The sequence below is a fragment of the Plectropomus leopardus genome, chromosome 18 (assembly GCF_008729295.1).
Source record: "Plectropomus leopardus isolate mb chromosome 18, YSFRI_Pleo_2.0, whole genome shotgun sequence".
NCBI lineage: Eukaryota > Metazoa > Chordata > Actinopteri > Perciformes > Serranidae > Plectropomus > Plectropomus leopardus.
Window position 1 is genome coordinate 14,594,788 of NC_056480.1, and position 16,537 is coordinate 14,611,324.

The following is a 16,537-nucleotide window of genomic DNA, read 5'->3' on the forward strand; positions in this document are numbered from 1 at the left end:
ATACGAGCGCATGGATTGGTTGACACAGCTGTCAATCATGGAGGAAAATCTCCTTTTTGTATAATTTAATAACTCATTTAAACTGAACTTATCATAAAAAAAACACTTGAACAAACAGGGTGATGAGAACTACCTTCAGTGACAAAAAAAAATAAAAATTGGCGTATACTTTGGGGGAGCTGTCATGTCCATCTTTATATACAATCTATGCAACAAGCCACATCATATTAAATTATAATTACAAACCCAATCATGACATAAGGGAACAACGTTGAACACATATGAACAAATTATGAACTTTCCCTGATAATTTCTATAGTTTGTCCTATTTCCATACACTGATTTACATATAGATCTTTTGATTATACACGGTTAAAATAATGGATGTAACGTCACCCAGTGGTTTGTGAACTCCTCCTTTGAAGCCTTGAGTTTGGCAGTCGCCATCTTTGTTTTTTGAAGCCAGAAGTGATTTAGGTGAGAGGCTGGCCATGGAGATATGAAGGGTGGATATCTTTGAGGAACTGTGGACACTATCTGGAGACAACCTCTCAATTAGAGTGCCCCAATCTTAATTATGTGTAAATTTAAGCCTTACTGAAATGTAAATGGTCAGGATTTTTTCAAATTCACCCCCCCGTAGAGTTGTCATCAACTGAAAAATTAGCTTAAGAGATTTTTTTCTTTTTTGTTTTGGCTAAAAACGTATATTTCTGCTGTAAAGTTGGGCATTTTAACACGGGGCTCTATGGGGATGAACAGGCTTCCGGAGCCAGACTCAAGTGGCCATTTAAACAACTGCAGTTTTTGGCACTTCTGTGTTAGCTTAATTTTTAGCCCTGTAGAACTTTGATATGGACATAATCAGGGTCATGCTGTGCCTGCAGCATCCTGGACCACAGCTATGATTAAAAAAGTCATGAAAGGCTTTTTAACTACACCAAGTGAACAATCTGGTCTTTTTATTTACAACTAAATTATTATCATTTATTGTTCACCAAAAACCGCTATGCATTGACAAAAGGTTACTTTGGACATCAAGGGGCAAATGCTCAGGGTCTCAAGGAACCTCAGCCTCCAGCTCAGTATGTGTCTGCATCTTTGTATCTCTGTGACTGAAATAATACCTACCCCAAATTTCTAATAGTGCTAATAATTACTTGGTGTTTTTTACATTGCTCACAGATGTCCCTGCTAGCTCTTCTGTCCCACTGCCAGAAATATCCTAAAATAGAAAAGACTTAGCTCTGTTTATGCTTTCGCAGCCAATCCTGCGACCCTGGATGAAGCTGGAAAAAGAAAAAGCTAAAATGCTGATTCATACAAACATGCAGCTATCCCACTTGAATGTTTTCATGGCTTCAGATTTTATACAAACATCCTCTATAGGGAAGATGATGTGATTAGATTTTGAGGTACCTTGCAGCATGTATTTGCATATGGATGAGTCAAAGTGGTGGGACATTAGTCAGCTCAAGTGCTTCTTTTGAAGGTGGAGGAGGAGCTGTAGAGATGCGGCTCTTCTAGTGTAGAGAGATTACCAACCATCCATACACCCATCCATCATCTATTTTGCAGCCTTCTTACAGTTCTGTAACTAATCATCCACTTTTGGGGCACAATTAAAGTTATCAAATCACTCCTATTCTTTGATAGCTATACTCTGAATTGAGTACTGACTTTTGCCTCATTAGGAACTCTACCACTGAGGATAAAAGGTTTAGTAGCTGAAGTGTCTTTAAAAAAAACAGTCAACAACTAGGTGCTAAATTTGCAGTCGAACACAGAGAAAGGCAGAGGATCTGTGTGAAATTGAAGTCCATATCTCTGAAGACAAAAGTGGACAGCATTACTTTCACAACCCAGATTTGAAAAATGCTCACCGTTGGGCTCAGTGAACACAGCGGCAGATGATACGAAGAAAATAGAAGCTATCATGGGACTGCCAGATTACAGCATTTCAGAGCCCATGTATCAAAGATAAAACCCACGGGTACTGCAAGTCCATAAATTTGCCATTAAAAGTGAAGGAAAATTCTTTCTCTATTCCTTAACTTTATGCAACTCATTAGGTTGTTTGAATTTCTTTGTGTCTACACATATATATCTATATGTAAAAAGACCCTGGTTTGATTTTCAGAACTTTTTTCATGACTATTGTACTTTTGAAAATACGCTTTTTTTGCTGCAGTGGTTAGAAAGTTGCATCAGTTCACTGAGATGATGCATGGCATTACGGACATTTTTTAATTGCCAAATGATGATTTTGTGTGTCTGATTAATAATGGCATGAATGGACACTAAATGGCCCTTCACTACAGAAAATGTCAGAACAGAATAAATGGGTTTTTGGTTTCTTTTCTCTGCCCAAGATTATTACAGAGAAACTAGGATATTTTCCTGCATGTGCCATTGTCAAAAGATCTGCCAATGATAATTTTACCTTCTCCACAGCTCTTGTTAGCGACTTTCTATGAACAGTGTGCTATCTGCCTGAGAGGATTCTGCAGAGAATCAAATTTGTGCCTTCCCAAATTGGACCAAATGAAAGCACAAAGCAGATCAAAAGGGAGACTGTCTGCGACTGTAATAATCATGCTCATTTATTAGCATTAGAATATGCCATCGCAACTATTACTGTGGCTACATATATATATAGATGAAAAAAATCCTTGGCTCGCCACCTTTAATTCACTTACTGTCGGAAATTTCTCTTTAAGATTTATCATTTCCAATGAATAACTGTAAAAAGGATTCTGATAAGGTTAACCACTCTAATAGAAGGCAAACTACAGATAATGCTCACACGTTCATCTCCTCTCCATACTAAATGTCCAGGTTGGCCTGCAGACATCACTCAGACATGACGTCCTCACATCTATATACATCAGCCAGTTGGCAAGACAGCACCCCAGAATAACAGCATCACTAGAAAAGGAGATTTTTCATCAGCTTCAACAGCCTATTTTGCAACATTCTTGGCAGAGAGAGAATAATCACATTGTCAGGACTATAAATGCTTCTCTGTGCGAGGGATGGTTGGCAGGTGCTTCAAGCACCTCTGCACCGTAGTGAAGTCAATCCAAAGTTAGACGCTGGATGTGGCCTAGAAGGCTAAGAGTGCAATGCTTCAAATAATACATTTAGTGATACATTTATTCATATGGAAAACTTTTTAAACTTGAATTGCTGCCTCACAATTGAATGCCTCTATGAAACACTCCAAGTTTCATTTACAGTTTACATCCATGTCTGTGAAAACACAGAAGCTTAACACATCCTTCCCCACGGCAGCACATTAGATCTGTACAATCAACATAGTTTTAGGTAGGCACCAAATATTAGTGTCACCAATTCAGTATCTGATCAAATGTTTCCCCTTCTATTCCTGAGTTATGATACTGCGTAATTGCCAGAAAGGTGTTTTTGCAAATTGTTATGATGTCACAGGGAAGTTGACTTTTGACCTTTTGGATGTAAAACTGTATCACATTATCATTATATGCTTAAGCTTGTGATAATTAGCATACTGTATGTATTCTTGAGTTATGGCCAAAACCTGTTTTGTGAGGTCATGGTGACCTTAATCATTGACAACTAAAATGTAATTAGGTCATCTTTAACTCCAAGTGGACATTTGTGCCAAACTTGACATAATTCTCTCAAGGTGTTCTTGAGGTAACACATTCATGAGAATAAGACACATTTATAGTTACACTGACCCTGATCTTTGACCACTAAAATCAAACCAGTTCATTGTTTAGTCAGAGTGGGCGTTTGTGACGAATTTGAAAAAAATTCCCTTGAGTTGTTCTAGACATATAAAGTTTACAATGATGAGGCTGACGAGGTCACAGTGATCTTGACCTTTGACCACTAAAATTAAATCAGTTCATCGCTGAGTCCAAGTGGAGGTTTGTGCCTAATCTGAAGAAATTCCCACAAGGCATTTGTGAAGTATCACGTTCACAAGAATGGGACGGACAGATGAATAAAAGAAAAACATAATGCCTCCCCCCATGGCTATCGCTGGTGCAGAGGCATAAAAAGAGACATGTTAAGAGTGCTCCAAATGGACTTATTGCATTTACTAGTTAAATATTAGGCTTGCTAAACTTATACTATTATATTATTGCATTATAACTTCATGGTCCTTGTCTTCTTTGAGAACTTAGGCTGGATTGAGAACCATTACTTTTGTTAGCTTGATAAGCCCTCTGAGACATTGGATTAGCTGTGATACTGGGCTATAGAAATAACTGAGTACTCTAATTATACTGGGTACTTTCCTTGTCCTTGTTATTCAAATAAACAGTGAAGTGGAGGCTAAAATAGTGACATAATCAAAGTTGGATGATGTTAAGGAAAACGAAGATACAAAGGTTGTCGCAATTTCAGCACCATGGAGAGCTCTCCAAAGCTTAGAGATCATGGTTTCAGTGACACACGCACGCATGCATGCACTCACGCATGCATGCACTCACGCATGCATGCACGCACACACGCACTGAGTAAAACACATATGGAGCAGCACTCATACGCACAAAATCTCTGGAAAATTTCAGCACCACGGAGAGCTCCATCAGTAGTTCAGAGGGACACAAAAGGTGATTTGGAACCCATTTACACACATTTGGGCATAGATAGATAAACAGTAAATCACAGGCACGGGCACCCGCGCACACACACAAACACACACACAAATACTGTATACATCTAGCTGATTTAGCCAGTTTGAGGACAGCACAGAGATTGAGAGCTTCTTTGCAAAACATATTTATGAGATTCAATTCTATTAAACTGAAGGCAATTTCTCTAAACATAAATCCCAAACTATATTTTTTCTCCCCTTGAAAACAAAGTGGAAAAGAAAGAAAGCTTTTTAAAACCTCCATTGGATATCAATATTCTCCCCCATGGCTTCCAACGAATTTAAAAAACCAAAGCTCTTTTGCACAAATGTAGCATCCTCTTTGCTCAGGGTTAATTACCAGATGACGTTGTCTTAGATGTGCAGATAATATTTTATGACTCTGAGAATAAGCCAAACCTTGAATGACATCAAACATTCATCATCTTTTATGAGAAAACCTTGTTTTTACCCCTGAATTTCACTGATCCTGAATGTACGGAAACTGTTTTGCAGAAGTCACTGATTAAACTGAATGACCTCCACGGTGTTTCATCTTCCACCCAATCTGCAAATTGGGTGGAAGATTTGTTGGCACTGTACATTTCTGCAAACCACAGTTATTTGTTTATTTCATATGTAGCAGATATGCTGAAACTTTACTCTTTGGTTGATTTGTGGTTATGTTTGGGAAAAAAGGATTTTGGCTTAAAATACTCAGTCATTGCCACAACAACAACCACAGCTGGGAATGCTGCAATGTCTTGCTAAAAAATCAGGAGGGTTGAGTACCACAAATGCAACTTCAAACCTGTCATCTGTAACTTATAAAAATAATTACAAAATTAAAAAAAACCAAAAAAAAAACAAAATTAGATCAATTTTTTATTGCTTTTTCATTGTGGTATACAAATATATATTCCATGCTTTGAGTTTACATTTGAATCATTAGTAGAGAAATAAAAAATATTTTTCAATAATCATATAGCTGCTCATTAAATTATCATACATAAAGTTAAAATTGACTATTTGGTAACATATGTTAAAAAACAAAAAACCCTTTTGATTATTTATTGTTGTTGTTTTTGTTGTTGTTTTTGTTATCCATGGTGGACTAATTTTATAAGTATGATTTTTTCATGGTCTAAAGCCATGCTTAACCAAATGATTAAATGGGCCTTTAATGGTAGGTAGTGATGCTTATGGAATACATATTGGATGAATATTCAATATAGTTTTCCAGCATATACTTAATGTTATCCCATTGTATATTTGATAGAATAAATTAAATCAGTATGATTTTATTTTTCATTTCTGATATGTTTTCAAAATAATTTAATGCTAAATATCTTGAATACTTGTGCAGAAATAATACTTGTTTAAAAAAAATAATACAGGTAATACTTCTATTTCTATGGTCACAATTTGATACGTGTTAGTATACTAACATATTACAAGCATCATAACAGTACAATGTTAGTGTTGATTTGTTATTGTTGTTATTTTTGTCTTCTTTGCATTTTACAAATACCATGAAGTAACATCTTAACTGTTGGTGGAAGCCTATATTTAAATACTAGGGGGTCTGTTAAAAAAAAAAAAAAAAAGAAAAACATTTCTTTCTTGGGGCTATAATAACACAAATTCCATAAGTTTTTTTGTTGTTGAGGACATTAAACGATATCCATGGTTTGCAGAAATGTACAATGCGAACATTTTCTTCCGGCAATTAGACTGTCATTTCACTTTTTCTACCTATTCATTCTCCACACATCAAGTCAACTACATTACACTTAGGAGTAATAACAACTGACTTGCACCACTGGTGGCCATGCTTCAGGAAGCAGCTAGGTCAAGCCTTGTATTGTCCATGCGACTGCATAACATACACAATATGTACCATGTGTGTACAATCAGCACAAGTCAATGGGGCCCCTTGACCTGATTAGCAGACATCTGCTGTGGCCAGAGGGAGTGTTCCTGTACAGACACTACAAGAACTAGTAGAAGCAATCCTCAAAGCAGGATTACAACACCAGGAAGATAATCAGAGCAAGACAGAGAGTGAGAATCAAAACTTCCATGTATACTGTATGTGTGCCTGCATGTTTATTGGTGTTGAATGTTTATTTGTCCAAATAAACATATTGTATCCTAATTTGTTGTTCCTCTGTCAACCAAAAGATGTCAACTTAGCTTGTGTTTTGCCATTTCCACTTAAAACATTTTGTTTTAGCATGAAAATAGACATTTTCCTTGGTGCCATAAAGACTTAATGCAAGGTTTTGCATACAACCTTAATACTGACATTAAATGAAAAGAGCCAAAAGGCATCCAGATACCAAAAAACCAACAACTAAAGACAGACCACAGCTTTGGGGTTGAACTTGCATTGTCACTACATTGTTTCGCACTTTACTTTGTTAACTTTGCTAAAAGGAAAAATAAGGAGTGGGCCTAATTCAATCACAGCCTTTTTGACAACTTGCTTAACATACACAAGTACATAAGTTTTGCCCAAACCAGAACTTCTCTTGAGTTGTACATTTTCACTGCAGGACTTCTGCAGCTGTTTGAATGTCCACACTTATCACTTGCCTTTAGGATTAATTCTCTCCTGATCCCCCTTTGCAGTCCATGCTTTGAAGTTTGCCAGTGCCCTAACTTCGATCAAAAATAACACAGATACCATAATGTTTTCACATTACCACTTCCTCATTCACACTTTCCAGAGATACACTTCAGTAATCCTCTCTGCTCTGTGTTAATGCATCCCTTCTCTCCCTATATTTCGAATCAAGACAGACGAGACTGCTTTGGGGATGTTATTTTGAGCTAAATCCAAGCACACAAACACCTGAATAAAACATCTCAAAATGTCTACAGAGCTTCCTGTTTATTTCCTTTAGTTCTTATTTTTGAAAATGTGCAGATGTTCATGCTCGTATGAACATAATTAAGGGTGCTTGCACATGTGTGGGTTTGTGTGAGGCCATATCCATGAACGCCGACATAACACAGAGTGTGTGCATTGCCTGTTTGTGTGTGTGTCTAATGCTCAGCCTACTGAATCCTCAGTGGGGTGGGAGCTTGGAAAAAAGCAGTGGTCCATGAAGCTAACTAGAGTTCCTCCCTGATCAAATGTGACAATTATGATAGTGCTCCTTGGTACAAAACTCCCCTCTGACTCCCCCATCCATTTCTGCCTCCTCTCTCCTAATGCCACCTCCTCTTTTCATCCTTTAGTTTCCTGCCCTTTTCTCTAACATGCAACTCCATATTTTTCTGTTTATGTGGAGCATTTTTTTCCCCCAGCCCACTCAAAGCTAATATATCTACCCAACTGAGCTCCCTTTAACTACATCAGTCTCAGATTCACTTTTTTCTACCTGCATTAATCTTTAAATTAATTTAAAGAAGCTCCGTGCAACATTCAGCACATTAATATAGCAGAAAACCACTATCTGCTATGTAAATATATAGTGGAGTAATGAGAAAAAAGTCATGCTCCTTCTGTGAGCAAAGAGTGTTGAGTTTCTGAGCTTTTAAGTCTGATGTTGTGGCCACATGCGTGTCAGTGTGTATGAGTCCCTGTGGGCTTGTCCCTCTGGTTAACTAGTCACAAGCTATTCATTGCTCTGCAGAGTGCTCATACGGCAGTTCCCATTGATATAGAGAACCACAGGTAATAAGTTCTAAAACCCAAAAAATCCTAAAGCAATTTTGCACCTCCAGTTACTTCGTCTCAAAGTCAATGAGTTTTTTGAATGGGTTTTTGGTCAGAAACCCTAAAAAAGGTCTGTGCTGAACAGGAGCTTAAGAGACTCATTTTGTTGTCCTACATAAAATACATCTGTAAATACCCCACTCAGAAACCTTGAAGCTTTTATGTGCCAAAAAAGCCTGTTGCTAACAAGTGGCTAAATGAGACTACAGAATGTCATATCTAATCTCCACAGATAACAATGTTGGCTCTGTTGCACTAGAGATGCTAACTGGTTAACCTTCAAGAATATTTTGGACTGGTTACGTATGGTTGATATATAGGTTAACCTTACTCTTCATTTTACTGTACTGTGCACCACCTGGCTCTGACGGGAGCTAGACAGCTGTGCTAACTGACACTATTAATGCCATCCTGATCCAAACCGAGTTGCTGTGGTGAACAGCTTCAAAGATGGCAGCAACAGAAAGTTTGATAATCAGCAGGGAGCTGGGAGAAGTCCAGGATCAGACCCCTGGCACAAAAAGAAATGAATGCGGATATAATTTGACTTGGACGTTTTATACTACCAGACACTGGTGCATTTCAAACTGTACCTTTGAAGTATTTAGCACCAATGCCCAGCCCTACCGACCAGTCGACAGACCAACGTTGCCATCGCATTTTATTGCTCTACTTCTAAGGAGTTCACGTAGGTAGTGAAGATGCTGCTGAGTCTGTTTCACAGTGACATCTGTATTTTCACTGAATCTCAATCTGTCATTAAGCACAGTTCCCAAGTACTCGTAGGTCTGAACGATTTCAACACATGCATGATTGTCGGAAGACTATCTTTAGTCTTGGATGCATCCACTGTTAAGCTAAAAAATAAAATCTGTTTAACCAGCGCACACAATGTTTTATTATGGATGCATGTAATCGATCTTACTGATATTTGAATATTTGAAAAATGACATAAATGAGAAACAACTGTGCAGCAAGTCAGTAGACATGAGAAGGGCTTTATACACTTTAATAGTAAAATGTATCCACAATTGTCGTCCCATAGGCTAATGTGTAACCTCTCCCCTTTCTATGCCTATTGATCTCAGTCTCTTCTTTTTCTTCTCATCTGTCTGAGAACATGCAATCATGATGGTGAGCCAACAAAGTGTAGGTCATTGGGAAGCATCCAGGTTTCATTCCCTCCATGCTATAAATCAGGCTTATACAAGATAACATGTAGGGAGTGGTGCATTCCCACACACCCTCACACAAGGACCCTTACTTTCAGCTCCAGTGTTAAATTTCAGATTATCTGAGGGAGAGAATCTTTTCCTTCATCTGACAGAGACAGATCACAGGCTGACCATGCCCCCCTTCCCTTGGCCCACCTACAGTATAACTTTTCCATGGTCATCTCAGTCCTTCTATCCCTTTCCTCTCGCTCCTCTTCATAGATATCTATCACCTCTCCCTGGCCTTCTTCTCATATATCTCCCCTGGTCCCTCCACCTCATCTTCCTGTCTGCTCCACTCATTCCATCTCTCCAGCCCCCTGCCCATACATTTAAGAGCAGCTGAAGCCCAAAGCAGACCATACTTTGTTGCCCCATCCATCATGACTGACTGTAGGCCAAACAGATCCAGGAAAAAAAAGAAGAAGCTATGATTTAAGTCTACCTTGCTCTCGGCTGGACGTGCTACTCTGCGGTGCCCCAGCTGGTGTTAGATCTAAAAACCTGTGATAGAAGTAATTTTAGTAAGTCTAGTTTAACTGACTTTTGAACTATTCTTCTGCCTTGCAAAATTTTAATGTTCTCCATTGACTGAATGACTGATCAATCAAGACAAACATTTTCAGGCCCGTTTCTGAAAATGTTAATTAGAAAAAAAATAGTAAATCTGTTTATTCAATCTCACCCTTAAACAACAGAATGGACTGTAGGTCACTGTACTGAGTTGAAATAAAAAGTATCTCCTGTCCACAATTTATTTTAAGTAGGGGAATAAGAGGGTTTAATCATTAAAAATCTCCCTCGCATGGCATGGAAGGATTCAATCTGATAGGCTTGGAGGTACAATCATTGTCTTGAATATATAACATGTCTTAGCTTTCAACTTGGCCAAACCTAATGTGGAGCATATAAAGCAGTTTAAGTCCTTGAACAAGCAGCTACTGAATAACCCTCAACACATGCAAGTGTTCGGCCATTCATTTTCAATGGGAGGCAAGCAGTTTGCGTCACATGGCATTGTGGGTTCCTAGGTGACGAGGGACCGGCGAGTGATAGAAAAAACTGCGTTAAATAGACAGTTCACCCCAAAATCAGAAATGCATATTTTTCCTCTTACCTGTAGTGCCATTTATCAAACCAGATTGCTCTGGTGTGAGCTGCAGAGTGTTGGAGGTATCGGCCATAGAGATGATCTCCTTCTCTAGAATATAATGGAGCAAGATGGCACTTGGCTTGTTGCATTAAAAGTGCCAAAAAATACACTTGTAAAACTTATGGACAATGTCTCTTTCCAGAAATCACAATCCAGTTTCTCAAGATAATCCATAGACCTTGTGAGCAGTTTCATATAGGAACTATTTTCTTTGTACCAACTACATCTGCCTACCGTATCATAGCGCAGAAAGAAGTGCACATCTACTGTAAGATCACCTAGCACCACTAAGTAAGCTAAAGTCACAGCTTACCCAAGGAGGACTCCATTAGTGTTAACATTGCTGTTAGGAGCACAAGCCTCTGGTCCATCAGTTGATGCCTGCTTCCTTTCACACAGTGATACAGTTGGCAGGTGTAGTTCAGTAGAAAGAAAGTAGTTCCTAAATGATCTACTTACAACAAGGTCTGTGGATTATCTTGAGAAACTGGGCCATGATTTCTGGAAAGAGACATTGGTGTTGACCTTTTTTTTTTTTTTTCCATCATATTCGATAGGAGGCAGACATCTTTACGGCTGATATCTTCAACACTCAGCTATTCACAGCAAAATAATCTAAGTTGCTAAATAGCACTATAGGTATGAGGAAAAATAGGTATTTTGATTTTTGGGTGAACTGTCCCTTTAAACAGATTTGAAATATTTTGACTTTATGCAAATAAAGAACAATTCTGGACAACGGATGTGATGCTGCCTCATAATTTGGGGTCCAGATGTCCCAGAGTATGATGATATGATATAATTTTTTTTTACCAGATTTTTAAGGGGTCCGAATTCCTGGATTTTCTCTTGAATAACCTCTGTTACAACTAACACTACAAGCTGGGGCCCAGTTGCCTTTTGAACATTAATGATCTGTTAGAAGAGAAATTCTAGGAAATAGGGTGAAAAAAACCTCACCAAAGATCATCAAAGTATTTCTGCATCATGATAGTGGCGTGGCCGCTCTCCTTGCCAGTCATGATCCTAAATGAGCGTTTACGGCACATGAAATACGAGGCTTTTTTGTGCTCCATCACCGTAAGGTGGACAGAGCGAGACGATGAATAAAACCTGGCGTGACAGTGGTGATGACGGTTGATCTTGCCCTCTAGGAGATGAGTTAGCAATTTCATGCCAGCAGAAAACACCCATCACCATTAGAGAGCTACACTCACTGAAAAATTGCTGCTATTTCCATCATTTTGACAATACCAAAAGGGAATCAAGATTAGAGTGAGATTGCTTGGTCTACTGGGATGGAGAGTGTTGGACTTTCAAGGGGGGAAATGACAAATGCTGGATTCATGAGAGCTAGTGTTAAGCGACTAATACAGGTGTTGAGTGAGGGAGTTTCCATTTGGCTAAACTTTCATTGACAGAAGAAAGAGATTTGAATTTAAGGCCAAAGGAGAGATGACTGGGCAAGAAAGACTGGCTTAGGTTTCAACAACCAATTACCCAATACGCATCGCCCACGTATTACCACTTACTCATCTCTGTCTACCAGGTCTTTTGCTCCCTCTCCCTCTCTCTGTTTTGCTCTTCATGTCCTCTTTGCTACTCTGTGTTTAGCCCCAAGACAGGTCTTCTATGGGCTCTTAACTAAATGGGATCTTTGCTGGGGCCATTGTTAAGAGCTGGGCCATGGCATAGACAGCATGCTCCAATAAGCACTACAAACACTAAAAGGTAAAGGCCATGGCTCTCAGTCCCATGTCTGGTTGTGATTGCTTGTGCGAGAGGGAAATAAAGTGAGAGAGGAAAGATAGGAAGGTGGAAGCCATTATCGGTAATGTTACACACGTTGTACATTTTGTGTTTCACTTTATTCTGCTGCACAAACATGACTAAGGCAAGACGGAATTAAATAATGAGCACAATGGTACATGACCAGTTTGTCTGCGGAAAGAACGCAACCTAAACTCTCCAGCTGCATACGTGCTCTTAAATGAAACTTCCATTTTGGCTCAGTTTTAGCCTTTAACAGTCCATCCATAATTCATACATGTGGTATCTTTTAATAGACGGGCTCAAAACGAGTCACAGCATGTGCTCAGTGACACAGAAAAAAAAACATACTGCACACACTGAATGCAATTCATACTCAGTGTTCAGTGGGTCATGAAATATTTAAAAAAGTATGATGCGTGTTTTTGTTGGGCAGATGAATGAATTCAATGAGGATAGCATCCATGCAACAAGAGTAGGACTTTCATGACCTCACAAGCACAGGAAGGAAGGAAGAAGAAAACCTGTCCAAACAGCGCTGTCACATGGTGGTTGACTGCAGTAAAAATTAAATATTTACAATCCACTTCTTTTTTTTGTACTCTGGAAAGCAGTTTTTAGCTTGAAAGGTTTTGAAGGCCATTTGTTTGTCTTTCGGCTATTTCTCCTGCTTTAAGATACTGATTTAAAAACACTGCAGTAAAAAATACTGTGGGCCAAAACCATGTCAGAGTGGGACATATATACTGTAGTCAGAGATGCTGCTACATTTAGACTCTTCAAACAGTGTTGGTACTATGAGTCAGGTTTGAAAAGCAAATTTTTCACTGAACTTTCAGAAAATCTTGAGGAAATCCACTTTTCCACTTTTGTTATGTGAAAATGAGGAATTCAGCTCATCGAAATGAATAGCCAGTGGCGCTAATTAGCCAGTGGGGTGCCATTTAATCATTGTAGAAGACGACAGCATAAGAAGACAATTAACAAAAAAACAAAATGATTAAAAAAACAGCAGTCGAACCTCAAAACTATGGAAAACAATCTAAAAAACATCAGTTTTGAAGCAACCTCTGCCTCACTTGGTAGAGTTTACACCCCCCTGCATGTCATCCTGCCCCCTCTCTCTCCCACATTTACTTTCATTTACAGCTGCTCTGCTATTCAAAACTTCAAATGCATTGAGAACATAATATTATAAGGTGGTGCATTATCAGTGCATTAAATGCCTGTTGGCATAGGGAGCACTTTCCTTCGGTTCCACCTATATTTTGCAGTTAGGTTTAGAAAAAACATCATGGTTTGGCTTGAAATAAGACCATGTTTTGCACGCGTAAAGTGAACACTGACTTTTGGTTTCACATGGGAACAAACCACTATCTCCTGGGTAAAAGTCCTGTGTGAGTTTGAACCATCTCACCCATACCTTCTCCCTGTGCGGACCTTCTCACTCGTTAGCTCTTTGGCTCATTAGCTTGATAGCTCATTAGCTGACTTCCTCCAATAATAATAACCACGGCTACTTAATGGGCTGATAGCAGGGTTTGGAACAGACTGGTCAGACTAGCAGGACCCTTTTAACTTGAATCTATGAAGCTGATAATAATCACTAACACCCAGTTAATTGAGTGGTAACACTGAAACCTGGTTGTAAAAAGCATGATGGAAATATGACATTTATGTTTCTTCCATGTATTAGGTTTAAGAAATGTCTCCTCATCGCCTCACAGAGATCTGATTTTTTTCTCGCCTGTGTCTCTTCATCTAAATTCTTTTTTTTTCAGAATGTGCGCCATTTCAATTCAGAAATGTGCAGAAAAATGGGAGAATAGACTTTCATCTATTGACTGCAAGAAAAAAGTTAAACTAATGCTCACATTCAGTCAAAATCTAAGCCAATAGTGGACAGATATGGGTCAATTTATGTCATTGGGTATACTGAATAACAACAGATAACATGTTTTTTTATATGACTTGGTCACTGGTTATTTTTAGTTGGTGCCCTTAAATACTTTGAAGGGGAATCAGAAGAGGGAGCGTTTAAAAAAAAAAGTTACCTCTGTGGAGTACTGCAGGCATTATGAGTGAAAAACCCTTGAAGCCTGGGTGTCATGATGAAAAATGTTTTGAAGAGTAAATGCTCCCCAAGTGGCATCCTTGGGGAGTGTCCTTTGGAAATTCAATCATGTTTTTGGAGCTTAGGGTTTTGCTTTTTCTGATATTTTTTTCTTTTCCCAAGGTGTTAAAAAAAGACATGAGGGGAGCAAGACTTGAAAAAGGACAAAAGGTAAGGTTTCACAATCAGGGACAGGCTTCACAGTAATTCACTGCCTCACAGGACAGTGACCCATAACACACTGGCTACCACTGATTCACAGCCACACACTTATGTGTATAAGCATCCTCAGTGTGCCGTAATTAACAATGTAGGCTACAGGTACAAGTAATGCATCCTTTAAAGGAAAGCTGGTAAAGCTGGGGCACCTGGTGGCTCAGTGATTAGAGCGAGTGCCCCATGTATGGAGGCTGTGTTCTAGCCGCTGCGGCCGTGGCTTCGATTCCAGCCTCGGCTCTATGATGCATGTCACTCCCACTCTCTCCCCCTTTCACACTTGTGCTGTCCTATCAGTTAAAGGCAAAAAAACCCTAAAAAATATCTTTAAAAAAAAATAAAAAGGAAAGCCACAAATCCTAACATGGCACATACTGTACATTGACACTAAAATGCAAATCCTACACCTTCATGCACCACTACTTCCTTTATGACATGCAGATGGGATTCCGCTATTTTACACAATCATATTAGATTAGTCAACCATGTCATGACTTCCAAAGCCCCGTTTAGTCAGGCTTGGCTAGTTTGTAACTAACTTCTGAAGTAGCTGTATTTTAAACTTGATGAACTTGTTACCATATTTACATTTCATTCATTTTTTATGTGCTCCCTTTTTTCATTAGAGCAACAAACTGTGTGATATTGCTTTTCAATGAGCAGAGCTCCACCTGTTTCCCTCAGTCACACACATTTTGTTTACTTGTTGATGTGATAAAGGCATCTGTTTTGTGACATTAAGTGGGGTTTTATGACTTTCCATCATGTATTTATTAGCCTTGTGCAGGGCCGCTGATGCAGCAGTGGCAGGGTTTTGATTCGCTGAGGAAAAAAAGGGAGATTCATGTATTTTTAATACTTTCGAATGTCAGAAAACAGAAAAGCAAACATGAATCCTATCTTTTCACTGAAGCATGTGGTGCTGTGTATGGTGCTGACTGTAGTATTTGTGCAGATATGTATGCAATGGCAAAATAAAAGAAAGAGCTGAGTAAACTAAAAGGTATAAAATAAAAGGAAATGGGAAAGCAGTTCCTGTAGGTCCACTCAACCTCTTAAAGCTTTACTTTAATGGCAATAAATACACACAGCTCTTAACATTATCACTGTGATGGATAAAGTCCCAGTAGATTTTCAGCTACTTGAAGAGTCTGTGCCAGCGCCGTACTTCCTGTTGTAGCAGTTTGTGATTTCAGGATGTCTTAATTAGAGTCTCAATTATGTTATCTTAATGTTTTCTTTAAGTCCTTTTTACTCATCCTAATTTAAAGAATTTTTATTTTATTCAAACCATTATGCATTTACTGTGTATGTCCCTAATGGTCTTACCTCTGTCTAACCAAATATCTAAACTAAATAGGATGTTTCTCTCAGCATTCCCGTTTTCTTCTATCATTTTTTTCACCTAAGAACACTATTGATCTGAAGTTCGTTTCTCATTTTGTGGTTAACCTGACAGGTGTTTGCCTTGCTTATACTCAGCCTTAGTGTTCTTATAAAACAAATACAATAACCAATAGATGCTATAACTTCCCCTCTACAGTCACATGCAGTGAATTATTGTACCGTCTAAGGTATGTTGTGTAAATGTAGCCTTAGCTGCAGCAAAACAGTACTTTGCAGTGCAGCACACAGAAGCAAACAAGACTGCAGCTGTGAGGCTGTGCTCAGGGATAACTGGTGCCGTGAGCGAAATGCAAAAATTAGCATGCTC